This window comes from Crocodylus siamensis, chromosome 6, assembly GCF_052110815.1.
Source record: "Crocodylus siamensis isolate JL-2025a chromosome 6, ASM5211081v1, whole genome shotgun sequence".
In the NCBI taxonomy this organism is placed as follows: Eukaryota; Metazoa; Chordata; order Crocodylia; family Crocodylidae; genus Crocodylus; species Crocodylus siamensis.
This window is the reverse complement of record NC_143400.1, coordinates 34,403,264-34,417,041: the sequence shown is the minus strand read 5'-3', so window position 1 is coordinate 34,417,041 and position 13,778 is coordinate 34,403,264. Positions and strand designations below refer to the sequence as shown.

The following is a 13,778-nucleotide window of genomic DNA, read 5'->3' as shown; positions in this document are numbered from 1 at the left end:
CTGATTTCAGGGGCCTTCTGATGACCCAGTGATTGCGGGGGGAGAATGCTGCCCTCTCCAACTGGCATTATCTGCTGGCTTTAATCCCCCACCCTTGCTAGGTGGCACCTCTAGATTATCTCAAGGAATGCTCTGGCCCTTTGTCTGCAAAGGTCATTTAGTCCAATGCCCTGCCTCAAGAAACATGCCTCTCCTGTGGACAGGATTTGATTTTGTACAGGGAAATACCTTTGGATTTCTAGTCCACTCTCTTAATCACTCAGCAATTGTGCTTAGCCAAAAAGGACTGTACAAGCAGAGTGAATAAGCAATGTGTGCTATGAAGGTGTGTGTTAGGATGGGGCACTGATCACCAGCTTGACTGGATCCTCTGCTGTGGCCAAGCTCTGCAGATTTTCATGCTTGAAGGTCAAGACTAACTGTCTCTTTCCTGCAGCGCTGCATGGGAGACGGTAGGTAGAGCAGCAACGATGGTCTCTGGGGAGGCCAACAAATGCAGATTTAGGAGGCCTCGAGTCGCTTCCTGGATTAGCTACAGACTTCCTGCGTGACCTTGAGCACATCACCTAACTTGGGCAGTGTCACTTCCCCATGCATACCTGTGTTGATCCTCACGTCATCTGGTATGGGAGGTCCAGCATCTTTGGACAGTGTCTCAAACTGTTCCATGGAAAGAGGGGGAAAAAAAGAAAAGTCAGGCCAGGTCCTGTTTGATCTGCACTCCTCAGGATTACACAGTCACAGAATGAGGGGCGCGTGAGGGGCAGGAGAGGGACAATTCATCATACCCCCGGGTAAGTTGTTCCTGTAGTTAATAACTTGTTGTGTAACAAGAAAATAGTGTGTACTTTATTCCTCGAATGAATCTCTCCAGTTACATCTTCCAGCCACTGCTTTCTCTGGAAGATTTAAGAGTCTTTACCAATTGGAAACTTTCTGTACATAGAGGTGCTTTTGGCCCACGATCAAATTGCTGCTATGCCCTCTCTCTTTTTCAGTTGAATAGATAGAGTTTCTTTAGTCTCTCACGCCAAGGAAGGGTTTCTAGACCAAAGTTCAATCTCATGTTTCTTTTATGTACCTCTTTTAGTTTATCAGCATCCATTTAGTGCGAACATGAGAATTTGGATACAGCATCCTGTAATGAGCTCACTAATGCCATAGTCAGTAGTAATGATGCTGTCGTATTTGTGATCTACATTCCAGTATATCCAAAGATTTCAATACCCTTCTTCAATGATGATTCTTAAGGTAACGTCTTACTTTATGTAAAGTCTGTGATTTATTTTACAGACACGCTTAAGCATGCAAGAGAGGGGCTTCCAAAGACTACATGCATCACAGGCAACAACTAGTTTTTAAGTACATAATACACATGGTGGGCTGGAGTAAAAGAAGCAATAGTTAGGATAGAAATCATAAAAAGGCACTCGGCCCTACTCTGATTGAAACCAGTAGAAAAATACCCCTTGACTCCAGGGATAGCAAGATTGGAGCCAATGATCTTAAGAGGTAGAGCAACCGGGCTGGAGAACAGACTCCACTGCGTGGCTAGAGGCAACCTCTGCATAGAGATGACAGAAAAGATATCAGCACTGAAGGAAAGAGTGACGAGCCTGTAATATGCAAGGGGTCAGCTGGGAGAGCCAAGAGACCTTTTGTGTGCCAACTTCCTGGGGTTGTGTTACCCCAGCTTTTACAGGATATTCATCACAGACATGTCCAGTGAGTCTTCTCTGTCCCAGGCCAGGCACATGTCAGCAGAAATCCCTGTAAACCAAAACACATCCACAGTCAGCTCACCTGGGACTCATTTCCACTTTTATGCCATGTTTCTAGCTGTTGTTTCAGCATTACTGCAAAGCAGTGTCCTGCAAGCTTTGGTGCCAATGGGCCTGTCTTGGCTGCTTGTGCCCCAGCAGGGAGGGGTGTGGTGAGGTGCACCATGCCTGCTTCTGCGCACACTGCCTTCCCAACCTCGTGCCATGTAACCACCCAGTGGTGTGGTGCTCATTGGATCCGGGCAGCTCCTGCTCCTTGCTGAGCCTACTGATGCATGCATGCCACCTGATTTCTATTTAAGGGGAGGGACAGCTTATGCAGAGCTCATGCCACAGTTCTCATTGTGGCAATCCCTGGTGCACTGAAGCACACAGACATGCCCAATGCTTAAGAAGAACCAGTGCATGCTCTCTTTTTTTCTGGAGGGGGTTTGTCTATGTTTTCATGTGTTTTGGTGCAACCCCTGGGGCATGCTTGTATACTGCCTAGTGCCTGGAAGCACGGGCCCCATTGTCCTGTCCTAACTGTGCACATAGAGGATGCCATATGAACGAGCTGGTTCTTCCAAACCCACAGACTAGGTACAACTTCAGCTTCATTGTGCAGGCTGTTAGTGGGGAAGTTTGTGCTGGGAATTGCCAGACAAAATGAAAACCATGTGGAAGGTGTGACGAGCTTCCCTTTAAAACATGACTCCCTTTGCCAGAAAAAGTCTGTTCTGGAGCAGTCCCCCACACTGGTAGCATAACTATCCAGAGGTTCTGGTTTTATGACTTCTAAATCATCAGACCCCAAGCCTGGAGCAATGGGCACACGATTGATCCTAATGCAAGGGATTATTTCCACAAGCAACTCCTCTGTCCCTGTTGGGGTCTTGTTTGCACTTGTATCTGGGATTGCCTCTTCAGCGCTCCATGTCTTAGGCTCTGCACTAATGTACAACTGGGAAAGGGACTTGTCGGCAATTCTGCCTGGGTCCATCATGCTTTGGCTCAGTCGGTCACTAACTACCCGCGAAAGGGGGCAATCGGAGAGTTCCTCAATTATGACGGTAACCACGTCTTGAGGAAAATGTGCATTGAAACCTGTTATGTCATCATACAGGTCTTACTCAGATCCAGATCTCTGTAACATCTTCCTGGAAGTCGAAAGAACAACTTGATTAAGTGCTTCGTCCTGTTCTGGACGTAGCAGTGGTTCTTGCCCTGTAGCTGTCGAAAGGCTGATTCGATGTCTGGACAGGCCTTCTTCCATGGCCTGCTTCAGGTTCTCAGCAAGTGCGTTCACTTCAGCCCTTGATAAAGCTCTCTGGTACTGTGGGCTTGTGCCACCAGTTGAAATTAAGACTTTTGACAGGAATCTAGTTAATATTTCTCCCGCAAATGTCTGGTACCGTGGGAATACATGGGTTCAGAGTTGGCTTTGGAATCTCCCTTATCTTGCCAACAACACTAGGGAGTCTGTCAGCAATCTTCACACCTTCTGGTGTTGAAGATGAAGTAGCCTCTGACCTGGCTTGAAACTCAGGTTTGGCAACTTCTTTTGCTATTGTAGCTGCTATCCTATGAGTTAAAATATCTTTGTGATTTGTTAGGTCTCTGCCAACAAAAATGCCAGAATCAGCAGGTTCTGCAGTGCTTGTGCAAGCTGAATTGAACAGGTCTTCCATGGCCTGGCTGTCTTCAGTGTGTGAAAGAGCTTCGTCACTGATATGTTCATTCATGTTCCCCTGCTGTTTTGAGAGGAGCACTTGCAAAGCCTGTAGGATTTTTGTAGTTGCATCCTTCAGCAACAAACTCTTTTCTGCATCTAAATCCTTGATGGAAAAGAGGGAAGAAAGCTTGGACAGATTTCCTGCTAGTTTCTTGATACGAGGAACTATTTTACCAAGGTCAGATGGTAAGCTGTTTGGGTTCTCCAGAGGCTCAGTAACATCTCGGAGTGGATTTCCAACAATATTGCCAGCTTCGGCATGGCGGTGAAGTGGTGATCCTCCGGAAAGAGAGCTCTGCAGTAGACTCCCAGAAATCTCTTGGAAGACCAAGTCACAAAGAGCTTCAGAAAGACCCAGACACCCATTTCTTAAGCAGTTCTGCATGTTGACTTGAGAATGAAACTGTGCCAAAAGCTTGTCATAAACCCAATCAACAATGGTTTGAATCACAGCATCCTCCGTGGCATGTGGATGTTTAGTATGCTGGCTACAAGAGTCATCATCTTCAGAGATTTTTGCCATCACTTGTCTGATTACCTTCAGGTGAAGCAAGTCAAATCCTGCAAACTCGTTTTCTTTTCCTTAGAGGAAGATGTGCTGGCAGCGGGAGGGAGACTATCAGATAAAAGCTTGCTGATTACATCTTCCGAATATGTGTGGCAGACCTCCAGCGTAAATGGTGTGGGACTTTGGCACTGGGAGGTGCTTTTGGTAGCATCTTCGCAAAGCTTCTCATCAGTTTTCCCTGGACGTAGAAGTTTATGCAGAGCTGAAGGGAGTGCTTTTGCTAAGGGTTGGTGATCAATAATTTCTCTCCTTCGCAAAACACTTAACCCCTCTGCTGACCCGCTCTTATTGCTTTTCATCTTTTCATACAGTGCGACTTTAGAAGCACTTTCGTGCAGAAGATCAGATAAACTGGAGAGAATAATTTTATCTATCAAGGTATCTATGTCAGGGAAGAGACCCTGATCTTCTGAAGGCTGCCAGGCTGCAGCCTGACATCTGGAAAGCTCACTTAACACCAAATCAACCAGGTCTGTACTGAACTGTGAAGGATCACTTCCACAGGTCGGCGCTGTCCCGAGCAAGTAAGTTTTGGGAAGGGACACATTTGTTCATTAGTTCATTATATGTGTCTTTCAAAAAGGTGTCAGCATAAATAGGTGACTGCAAGGGCTGAGGCTAAATGGTGTATGTTGGCAGTGGTGCTTCCCCTTCAGGGAATATTTTTCTGCATGATGACAAGAAGGGCTTTCTCACAAGCTGTCTGCTGATCTGGGGTAGAGTTATGCTGGAGCTGACTGCCCGTGGCTTGTTGAGAATATCCTGGGGGGATGCAGAAGGTCTGAGCCCCACAGCTCCTGCACGGTAATGCAGCTTTCTGATGCCCCGTGATGTGTGTTGTACAAGCTCGGGGACCTGAAGCTGTCGTAGCATTTGCCCTTCCCTTTGGAACTCTTCCCCAGAACTGAGCGCTCTTTCCTGGGCCTTGATTGGTGAAAATAATTTTCTAAGCACGCCTGTTTTAAGGCGATCATGTGTGACATCAGAAGAAATATCGTCCCTAATGCCATAGGTTTCTAATTGGCCATCTTTTTGTGTTGATTTGTGTTGGAAGTAACTTTGGCCCCAGGGAAATTGCTCGGCTTGTAAATTCTGCCTGGGATGCTCAAGCAGAGCTGCCATGTACGTACTTTCCTTGCACAAATGAGCGATTTTATTAGCCGGATGAAGAGGTACTGCTGCCGGTTCAGTCTCAGGAAGATTGTCTTCCCAAAACTTTCTGCCAAGAGTTGGAGACAGGCCACGTGACTGTTGAGAAACCAGTGAAGTTACTTTTCCTCTACTCCCTTTCTTCCCACATCCTAGACATCTGCTGGTTGTTATCTGTCGGGCTGTGCAGACACACTTTTTTCATTGGCCTCCTCATCTCTCTCTCAGTTATTTTTCTCTCTTCATATTCTGCCATTGCTGGATAGATATCTGTTACCTCATCCACAAACCACGTCATTATATTTGTAACTGCATTGGTCATTTCTTTGGTCTTGTTTCTCTGTAGCAGGAACAAATGAGAAAGAACAGTAAAGGTGTTAATTAATTCCTTCATTCTCCCTTCTGCACATGGCACCTGTGGTCTACTGGGTGCAATTTAAACTTTTAAGGTAAATAATAATAGCCCCCCATGAAAACTGCCATCGATTCATAGATATTGGAGTCAGACGGGACCTCAACATGTCATTGAGCCTGACCTCCTGCTTGGCAGGATAGAGCACTGGGGTCAGATGACTCCAGTCAGATGCCTATCCAGCCTTGTCTTGAAGACCCCCAAGGCAGGGGAGAGCACCACCTCCCTTGGAAGCCCCTTCCAAATTTTGGCCACTCTTACCATGAAGAAGTTTTTCCTGATACCTAGCTTAAATCTGCTCTCTGTCAGTTTGTGACCAGTGTTACCCCTAGAGGTGCCCTGGTGAACAGAGCACCTCTGGTTCCTTGCTGCGCCCCCCCTAAAGAATTTGTAGGCGGCCACAAGTTCCCCTCTCAGTCTTCTCTTGCAGAGGCTAAAGAGGCCCAGGTCCCTCAGACATGTATCACCGAGCCTGTTGGATAGGGTGAGATATAAATCTAACAGAATAAATATAGGTAATCAATTAATTTGCAGACGTTTAATCCATGTCATACAAAAACTCAAAGGCTGTGCTCTACCTGGGCAGCGCCGCCCCCTGCTCTTTCTCACAATGAGGCATCTAAACACTCTGTCTGCTGTGCAGCTTTTATGTTTTTCAAGGACGGTGCAGGCTTTAGCTAATAAGCCCCCTCGCCCCTAGTGCAGGAGGAAAACAGTTTTGTCCCCATTTTGCACTTAGCAGCTTTGACCCAGTTCCACTCTCTACTGATCTGTGGCTGCTGGGCTGTAGTGCCTTCTATAGTTTGGTCACTCCGTTGTTTCCCTTGGTGTTAAGAAAAGAGTATCTGTCACACAACCAATCCCAATACAGCACATCTTCTAGCATTATATTCCTGCTCACTTGTTTCTGAAAAGAACATGGAAGATTGTGTGGAACGATGCCATTTGGGCAGGCGAGTCCTGCACAACAATACATGTCATGGCAGGTGCACTTTATCTTTCAGTTTTGACATCATCCTCTTCCAGTTTTGACATCTCCCCTTGCCCTGACTTCTTACCTGAGACAATGATCTTTTCTTGTTTGTGCCTTTATTAGCAATTGGCACAAATCTAGGCTTCTGGTTACCTGACATGAAAAGCAATACATTCTAGGATAGTCCTAAATTTTAAGTGTACACTGCATGCACATGTAGGAGTTTGTGTCACAGGCTCTGCTATAAAAGCCCAACTCTGCGGGAAGTAAGGGTATATGCTTGGCCCTACTGAATTAAAAGGGAGTTTGGACACTGACTTTGGTGTAGCCAGAGTTTTGCCTGAGGTACACAACCATTTTAATGGAAAGACAGTGAAAAGACAGATGCAACAGTGGAGACAATACCAGGAGATCAGGACCTCCGAGCATTATAGCATTCTGCTCATCAAATTTAAAATATACCAGGGCCCAGTTGGCTCTGTGTTGGACCCTGATCCTGCAAACACTGATGCAACGTGCTCAGAAACAAGCATGGGAGCAGTCCTGCTGAGCTCCTGGGGATCACGGATATTTTTGAAATATGGCATGTGCATTTTGTTAGATTGGGGCTGCAGTCATCAACTTCTTTGTGAAAGTCTAGATACAATTGCCAGCAGATCCATAGGCTACTATTGACTCTAGCCATGTTCCAATTTCCTTGTTAAGGTATATATGATTTATATACATATAGATATAAATTGTGCTGTGGCTTTGTTTCTAACCTTCACTGCTTTATGTAGCATGCGGTGTTTCTTTTTGTTCTGTCGGTTTTTATGTCCATCATCTGAATTTTTTTTCTGAGAAGCTTTTGAGTATTTTGTACTCTGTCAAAACCCTGGCTGAATCTGCTGAGAAACAGATAAATGGTTGGTTACTATCACTTCTGCTGAAATCAATGTCTGCTCCAATCCCCACTTTACCTGGGTTACTTTTTGCAAAAGCGATTGTGGCTTTTTTGAACAGATTCCAAGAAGTCGCTAATACCATTTGTGAACTAGAGCTTGGAGGTTGGCAAACTGTTTCAGTGGAGTGTATTGCTGATGACAAGGACAGGACAGGACAGGCCATGTCCTGTCTTTTCAAAGGCACAACGAGAGTGGAAGAATGCCCCTTTCCCTAGTGAGCATGCTCCATATCTCTCTTTCCTAGGAGATGTTCTAAGTCCCTTCTCCATGCATTTTAGAGTAAAGCTTTGCAGTGGGATCTGAGCTATCCAACTGAGTGCTTGGATGCTTGGCAGGGAGCCAGGAATGAGGGAAAATGGCACTGGGACCAGGTCAAGTTGGAGGGGTCCCCAAAGCAGAGGTCAGGTTTGTGGGGAGCAGAGAGTGTGCACAGGGCCCTGGAGTCACTCGAGTGAACCCCTCTGCAGACTCCTGAACCTCCATGAGTTCCCACTCTTGTGCTGTCAGCAAATTTCTGCGAGCCTTACTAATAAAGTGTGGCCCTCTCCTCCCCCCCGACTGGTGCCCAGAGAGGTGGCCAGCCCATTGGGTCACAATCACCTTGCGCTAAGTCTTGGTTCACCTGTCTGCTTTTGAGACTCCAGGTGACTAAAAGGCACTCCGTACTCAATGACTGTACACTGGATGTGTGCCAAAACCAGACACCCACATGCCAGTGGGCACCTGCACAGCAGCCTAAGGCTTGCTGAGAAGAAGTGTAGAGCCAACCCCACCCAAACAGCACTGCCAGGGGGCACCAGGCCTACAGGTCAGTTGTTCACTCAGGATTGCTCAACCAGGACCAGACACACATGGGAGAAGAACTCATACCACCAGTGTCTCAAGCCAGGGCCATATGCACAAGGCCAGCCAGCTCTCCTGACAGAGACCTGTCTTGACTCAGCGCCTCTGGGCGCAGCAAGGAAAGTCAGGGGGCCCCGGGAGTAAAGAACTTGTCTCAGAGACCAGCTTACCTAGAGCACCTGCTCACCATACCAGGATGGGACTTGAACCCATAGTACCAAGCCACTAAGCCAGCCCTCTCCCCACAAGGCTACCAGGCACTTCATGGTGAAAAAAAAAAAGCCATCGGCTGCTCCTCTTGTCTCGGCACCTTGGGCCACAGCATCAAAAGAGGCAGCAGGCCACAAGGGCAAACAACTTCCCCAGGAGACCAGCTTCTCTTGGGCACCTGCTCGCCGTGCCAAAGTGGGTTTTGACCCCATGCCACTGGGTCTTTCAGCCAGCACTCTCCCCGCAAGACGAGCAAGCGCTCCTGGAGGAAAAGCTGTGGGAAAAGCCCACCTTGGTGCAGCGCTTCTGGCCAGAGCAATGAAATAGCAGCGAGAAAGAGCTCACCCAAGGGGGTTTCCTGAGTCACCCACTTGCCTTCCTCAAGGCAGGATTTAAACCCAAGCCATCTGCTCTCCAGCCAGTGCTCTCCCTGCCCAGCCAGCAGACATCCACAGGTCAAAGCCTGTCTGCTGCTTCCTTTTTTCTGGAAGCGGGGCACACTGCTTAGGAAATGTGGGTACAACCAGGACATTACTGACTGGCTATAAAAGAAAAGAGAGCTGCAGTGATGCAGCAACATGAGCCCCAGGCATGCTGTCTCACACAACAGCCACCCTGCTTCTTGGACCTACAGTCACAATGCAGTCCAGTAAAACATTTGCCTTGTATGCTAAATATCACCCTCCGTAAATACTACATCCTCAGCAGACTCCCAGCATAATGCAACCCTGCATTGTAATAACTAGGGCTGGACACAAAACTGTCAGAAATCTTACAGCTAAGCTTTCAAAAACCATACTCCTCACTTTCCAATACCAGCGCAAGGCATGTCTCTGTCTCTGTCTCCCCACAATACAATAAATGCCACTAATGACCATACCATGTTGCAACTGCTCAAGTAGACCCAGTTATAACACCCTCCCAGACCTGCTGCCAACAGCAGTTAAGTCCAGTGCTCCGACGCAGGAGGATTTTTTTAAGGAAATACAAATCAAGGGGGAGAGATTCAGGCCATAGTTTCAGGGCTACCCATGAAACTGAAAATGTTGCTGAGGAGCAGTGGCACAAGAAGGCTGTTCCAGAGGACGGGCTGTATGTGGCCAGAGGGTGCCCTTTAAGGCTCATATACAAAACTGTCAAGACAAATTGCCACATCCAGCCTCCAATAACCTGACCGTCAGAAAGGCTGAATTCCTCTGCGGAAAAAACACCAACATCCTGCCGATCCGTTCTCCAGTCTTCCTTGCAAACAGTGAGAACAAAAACCAAACCTGGGGTTTTAGTTCTTCAGCAGTGCAAGGGCAAGTAGACTTTTTCAGACATTGGGTCCCCACTGCTCAGCACTAGTGCTCATACAAGTTGAACAGGAGTTCACATGGGCAGTAGTGAGGAAACCAGAGCGTAGGAGGTAGCATGGTGGATGTTTGGTGGGACTGGCAGATGTGACAGCATGGGCTGAGGAGGTTGGTGCAGCCTTGGTGCTTGGGTAGACAGAACTGCTTGGAGATGGCGGTGGTGGATAATTGAGGGCAGTGCAGATTCTGAGCTTTATTGAAGAGGTTTAAATTGACTGTGTGTAACCTTGATGTTTGGGCTGAGTAGAACAGAGTAGGGACCCATGGGCATTATGCCTCTGCTGCTAGCTTGCGCTGGCAAAGGGTAGCTTTCACTTTGCCTCAAAGTTGACGCATGCAGCATAAATAACACGCGTCTTACCTCCAGCCTTTGGGCGAGAGCTTTCTGGCTTGTTTCATCTGAAAGCAGGCCCTGAAACGCAAGACGATGCAGACGTGAAAGCCTCAGCAACAGGCTGCAAGCAAAGGCAGAGTAAAGCTCACACAACTCTGTTGATGCCTCCTTTCCCCTCATCCTCCTTCACTTCTTTCTGACCTTTCGTTTGAAAGAGAGAAATCCACCTCTACATTGTACCCACTAAGATATCAAGCAGATAGACAAATATTTTCTTATTGGAAAAAGAAAAGTGGCGCACACTGTGTGTTGTGTAACAAATATGTGGACTAAATCCTTATACAAGTGTCCAACAGAAGCCGTTAAAAAGTCTATGGCCAGCTCACCCTTCTATGCTGGGTACAGTATATCTCAGTGACATACGATCACATGTGCAGCCCAGGCACTTGTCTCTGCAGCATTTGCATTCCTGAAGGCAGAATCTGTTACTTGCACATACCATTACAAGCTTTGTCCCAAAGGTGCACAATTCATTTGTGCGAAACAGGCTGAACTGAAAAGTTTCCATGGACAGGGTAAAAGGAAAGTCATACATTTTAGGTGGAAAATGTTTACATAAAATGCTAGCTGCAAGGTAGCTGGAGATGCTCCTATATGTAGCTTTCTGCCATGGTTTAGCAGATGTGGGGAGCTGGCTGCATCCCGGGCCCTGCTCTCCCCACCCCTGCCCCCAAAGCCAGGTGCAGTCACCAAGGGGCTGGCAGTCATTCTTGCTGTCCTGCAACCAACAGTCCCTGAAGACATGCTGTGGCTGCGCTTGCATGTCAGGTCCCCAGGACCATGGCACATGCAGTGCTCAAAGCACTCCTCCTCAAATCAGGCGTCTCCCACCTGGTGGTGGGGGATGAATGGGAAAACAGGAACATGCAGCAACACTCATGCAGTTCCCACTCTGGGTCCAGGACGACATGCTATACTCAGCCTCTCTCCCCAGGCCAGAGGCAGCTGCATTTCAGGTCCCTGCTACACTTGATGTCGCCCCACTCCACAGCTGCAATGGGGCCGTGCTATCCGCAGCTGTGCCCCACCCCACATCTAGGTGCATCCAGGCCCCTTTCTAACCCACCATCCCCCACCAGCTCACCGGGTGGTAGGTGCTGCCAGGGCCAAGGCAGCCACAAGCTGAGGCCAGGATGCAGTCGGTTCCACTGGAGACGAGGTTAGCCAGGCAGACTCAGCCCTCAGCACAGCCCCCCGGGGAAGCCGCAGAGCAAGAGGTGGGCCGGTGGGAACCGTACGTGTTGCAGTTGCTGTTGGCTGGGCAGGTTAAAGCTTGGGGGGGCAGAGAGAGGGGAGGGGGCGAGTGCCCAGATGCCTGGGTCCCCTAGGAGTGGGGTGGGGGCTGGAGAGTGAGAGCTAGGGAGTCAGGGATGCTTGAGCCCTGCACTCAAAGCACACAGTGGGACCGTGCCAGGCCCAGACGCTAACGGGGCACCGGCAGCATGGCAAGCAACAGTGTAGGTGCTGAGGCTCGTGCAGAGGGGCTCTTCTGGCCCCCAGGAGTTGTACAAGTTGAAGAGACAGGTCCAGGAGAATTGCGTGACGGGCATCTGGGCCTGGCACTGCCTGTGGGGGCAGGGGACAGCAAGGCCAATCCCCCTCACTCCCGACAAAGCCCCATCTCCTACGCCCCAATACCCCTCAGTCCCATCCTGCAGCCCCCCCACACCACCCCATTGCCCCCGGGTCCTGACCTGCAGCCACCACCAAAGACCCCATCAGGGTCCAGCAGCTGCCCACTACTCTCAGGTCCTTCTGTCTTGTTCAAGATCTTGAATCTGTGTCAACAATGATCTGCCTCCCAAGCTGGCATATGGCAGGTGGGCAGGGACCTCCCAGTGCTCCAGCATCTCCTAGTGCCCAAAAGTTACCTCCCAATCCCCCCCAGCAGCACTCACAGCCCTCAGTGTCCCCCAGTAAAGAGCCCAGTAACCTCCTATTAGCTCCCCAGTAAATTCCCAGTATACCCCAGGGCCTCCCAGGCAGACCCAGTAAACAGCCCAGCTCCTCCAGTAACCACCCAGTAACCTCCCAATAGCCCCCCAGTGCCTTCCAATTCTCCCAGAGGATGAAGAGGCACTCAATGGTGGGGTGGGGGTGGCACTGGGCCTCCTTGTGCTGAGTGCCAGGGCACTGTCATGGCCCTCATCGATCCCATCCAGGCAGCACTGGCCATTCCTGGGGTCTCCATGAGTGTCACCCCATGGGCCCCACAGCTGCCAGGCCACTATGCTGGGACAAGCAGAGGAGGGAGGGGTTGCACACCAGGCATGCGGTACACCGGTGGGGGGACAGGTCTGTGGGACTGAGAGGAGACCAGCAGGGCCAGGAGGGGGTGGCTGCACCAGATCTGCAGGCTGTTGATCCCATCCCAGCCCTGACTGTCCCCAGTGAGGAGCAGGCGACAATCCAGGAGCCAGTTACTGGGCAGAAGGGGGGGCATCACCCACAAGCCATTTACTGGCCAACAGCCACAGCTCCCCAGTATCCTCCCAGTACCTTGAAGGAAGCCTCAGTAACCCTCAGCCCCCGACTTGTCCCAGCCAGTGCCTCCAGTGTCTCCCAGTGTCCTCCTAGTCCCTCCCAGTGCTCACACCAGGACACAGCACCTCCAGCACACGCCGACAAGACCACCAGGCAGCTGTACCATGGCCACACACAGCCGGGAGCCTCAGCCTGGGGTCCCTTGTTCTCGCCCTTGACTGAGAACCGTGGTCCTGCCGGACAGGTGAACATACATGGGCTCGGGTGGTATGCATGGACTGCCCCAGCGCCCCCACCAGCCAGCCAGCTCCCACCCCCAAGTAACACAGTAGCCTGTGACTTAACAGTCACAGCAAAGCCACCAGCCCAGAAACACTAAAGCAGCTGCCAGCTACAGCCAGGCCCTTAGACCCCTGCTGCAGCTGCACCGAGGACCGCACGGGACACCCACCACATCCCTGACATCTGCTGTGCCCAGCACAGGTACCACAACAGAGCCCAGCTGGCATCCAGACCCAACACGCTGCAGTGACCAGCTAGAACAAAGTGAAAAGTCCCCTTCCCTGTCCCTTGTACTCATCACCTGCGTCCCACACGGCATTGAGAACGAGGACCAGCAGCGCTTCCAGCCTGCACGACTGGGAAAGGAGCACGCCCAAACCCCCCTACTTCTCTTCTGGACCTGAGGAAAGGGCCTTTGGACCAGAAGCCTTGTCTACCACTTCTCCCAATTGCACTCACGGTCCAATACAACAGCTCCAAACAAAAGAAATCCTTGCCTCACGCATTCCCTGGACCCTCAGAACTGCACTTATCTGACCTGACGTCTGCTTCAATCCAGCCCACAAACAGCTGCAGCAGACACGACTCAATACCACCAATTCTTCTTCTTGCTGCTTAGCTCTGGCATCACTGCCATCTTCCCCGGACACGACCAAGGCCTGTGGGCTT

The 13,778-nt window shown here is 49.8% G+C and overlaps 1 pseudogene; it reads right to left on the bottom strand.

The window, feature by feature from the left end:
- Positions 1–1,696: 1,696 nt before the first annotated feature.
- Positions 1,697–5,534, bottom strand: LOC149862295 (fibrous sheath-interacting protein 2-like; annotated as a pseudogene).
- Positions 5,535–13,778: the final 8,244 nt, after the last annotated feature.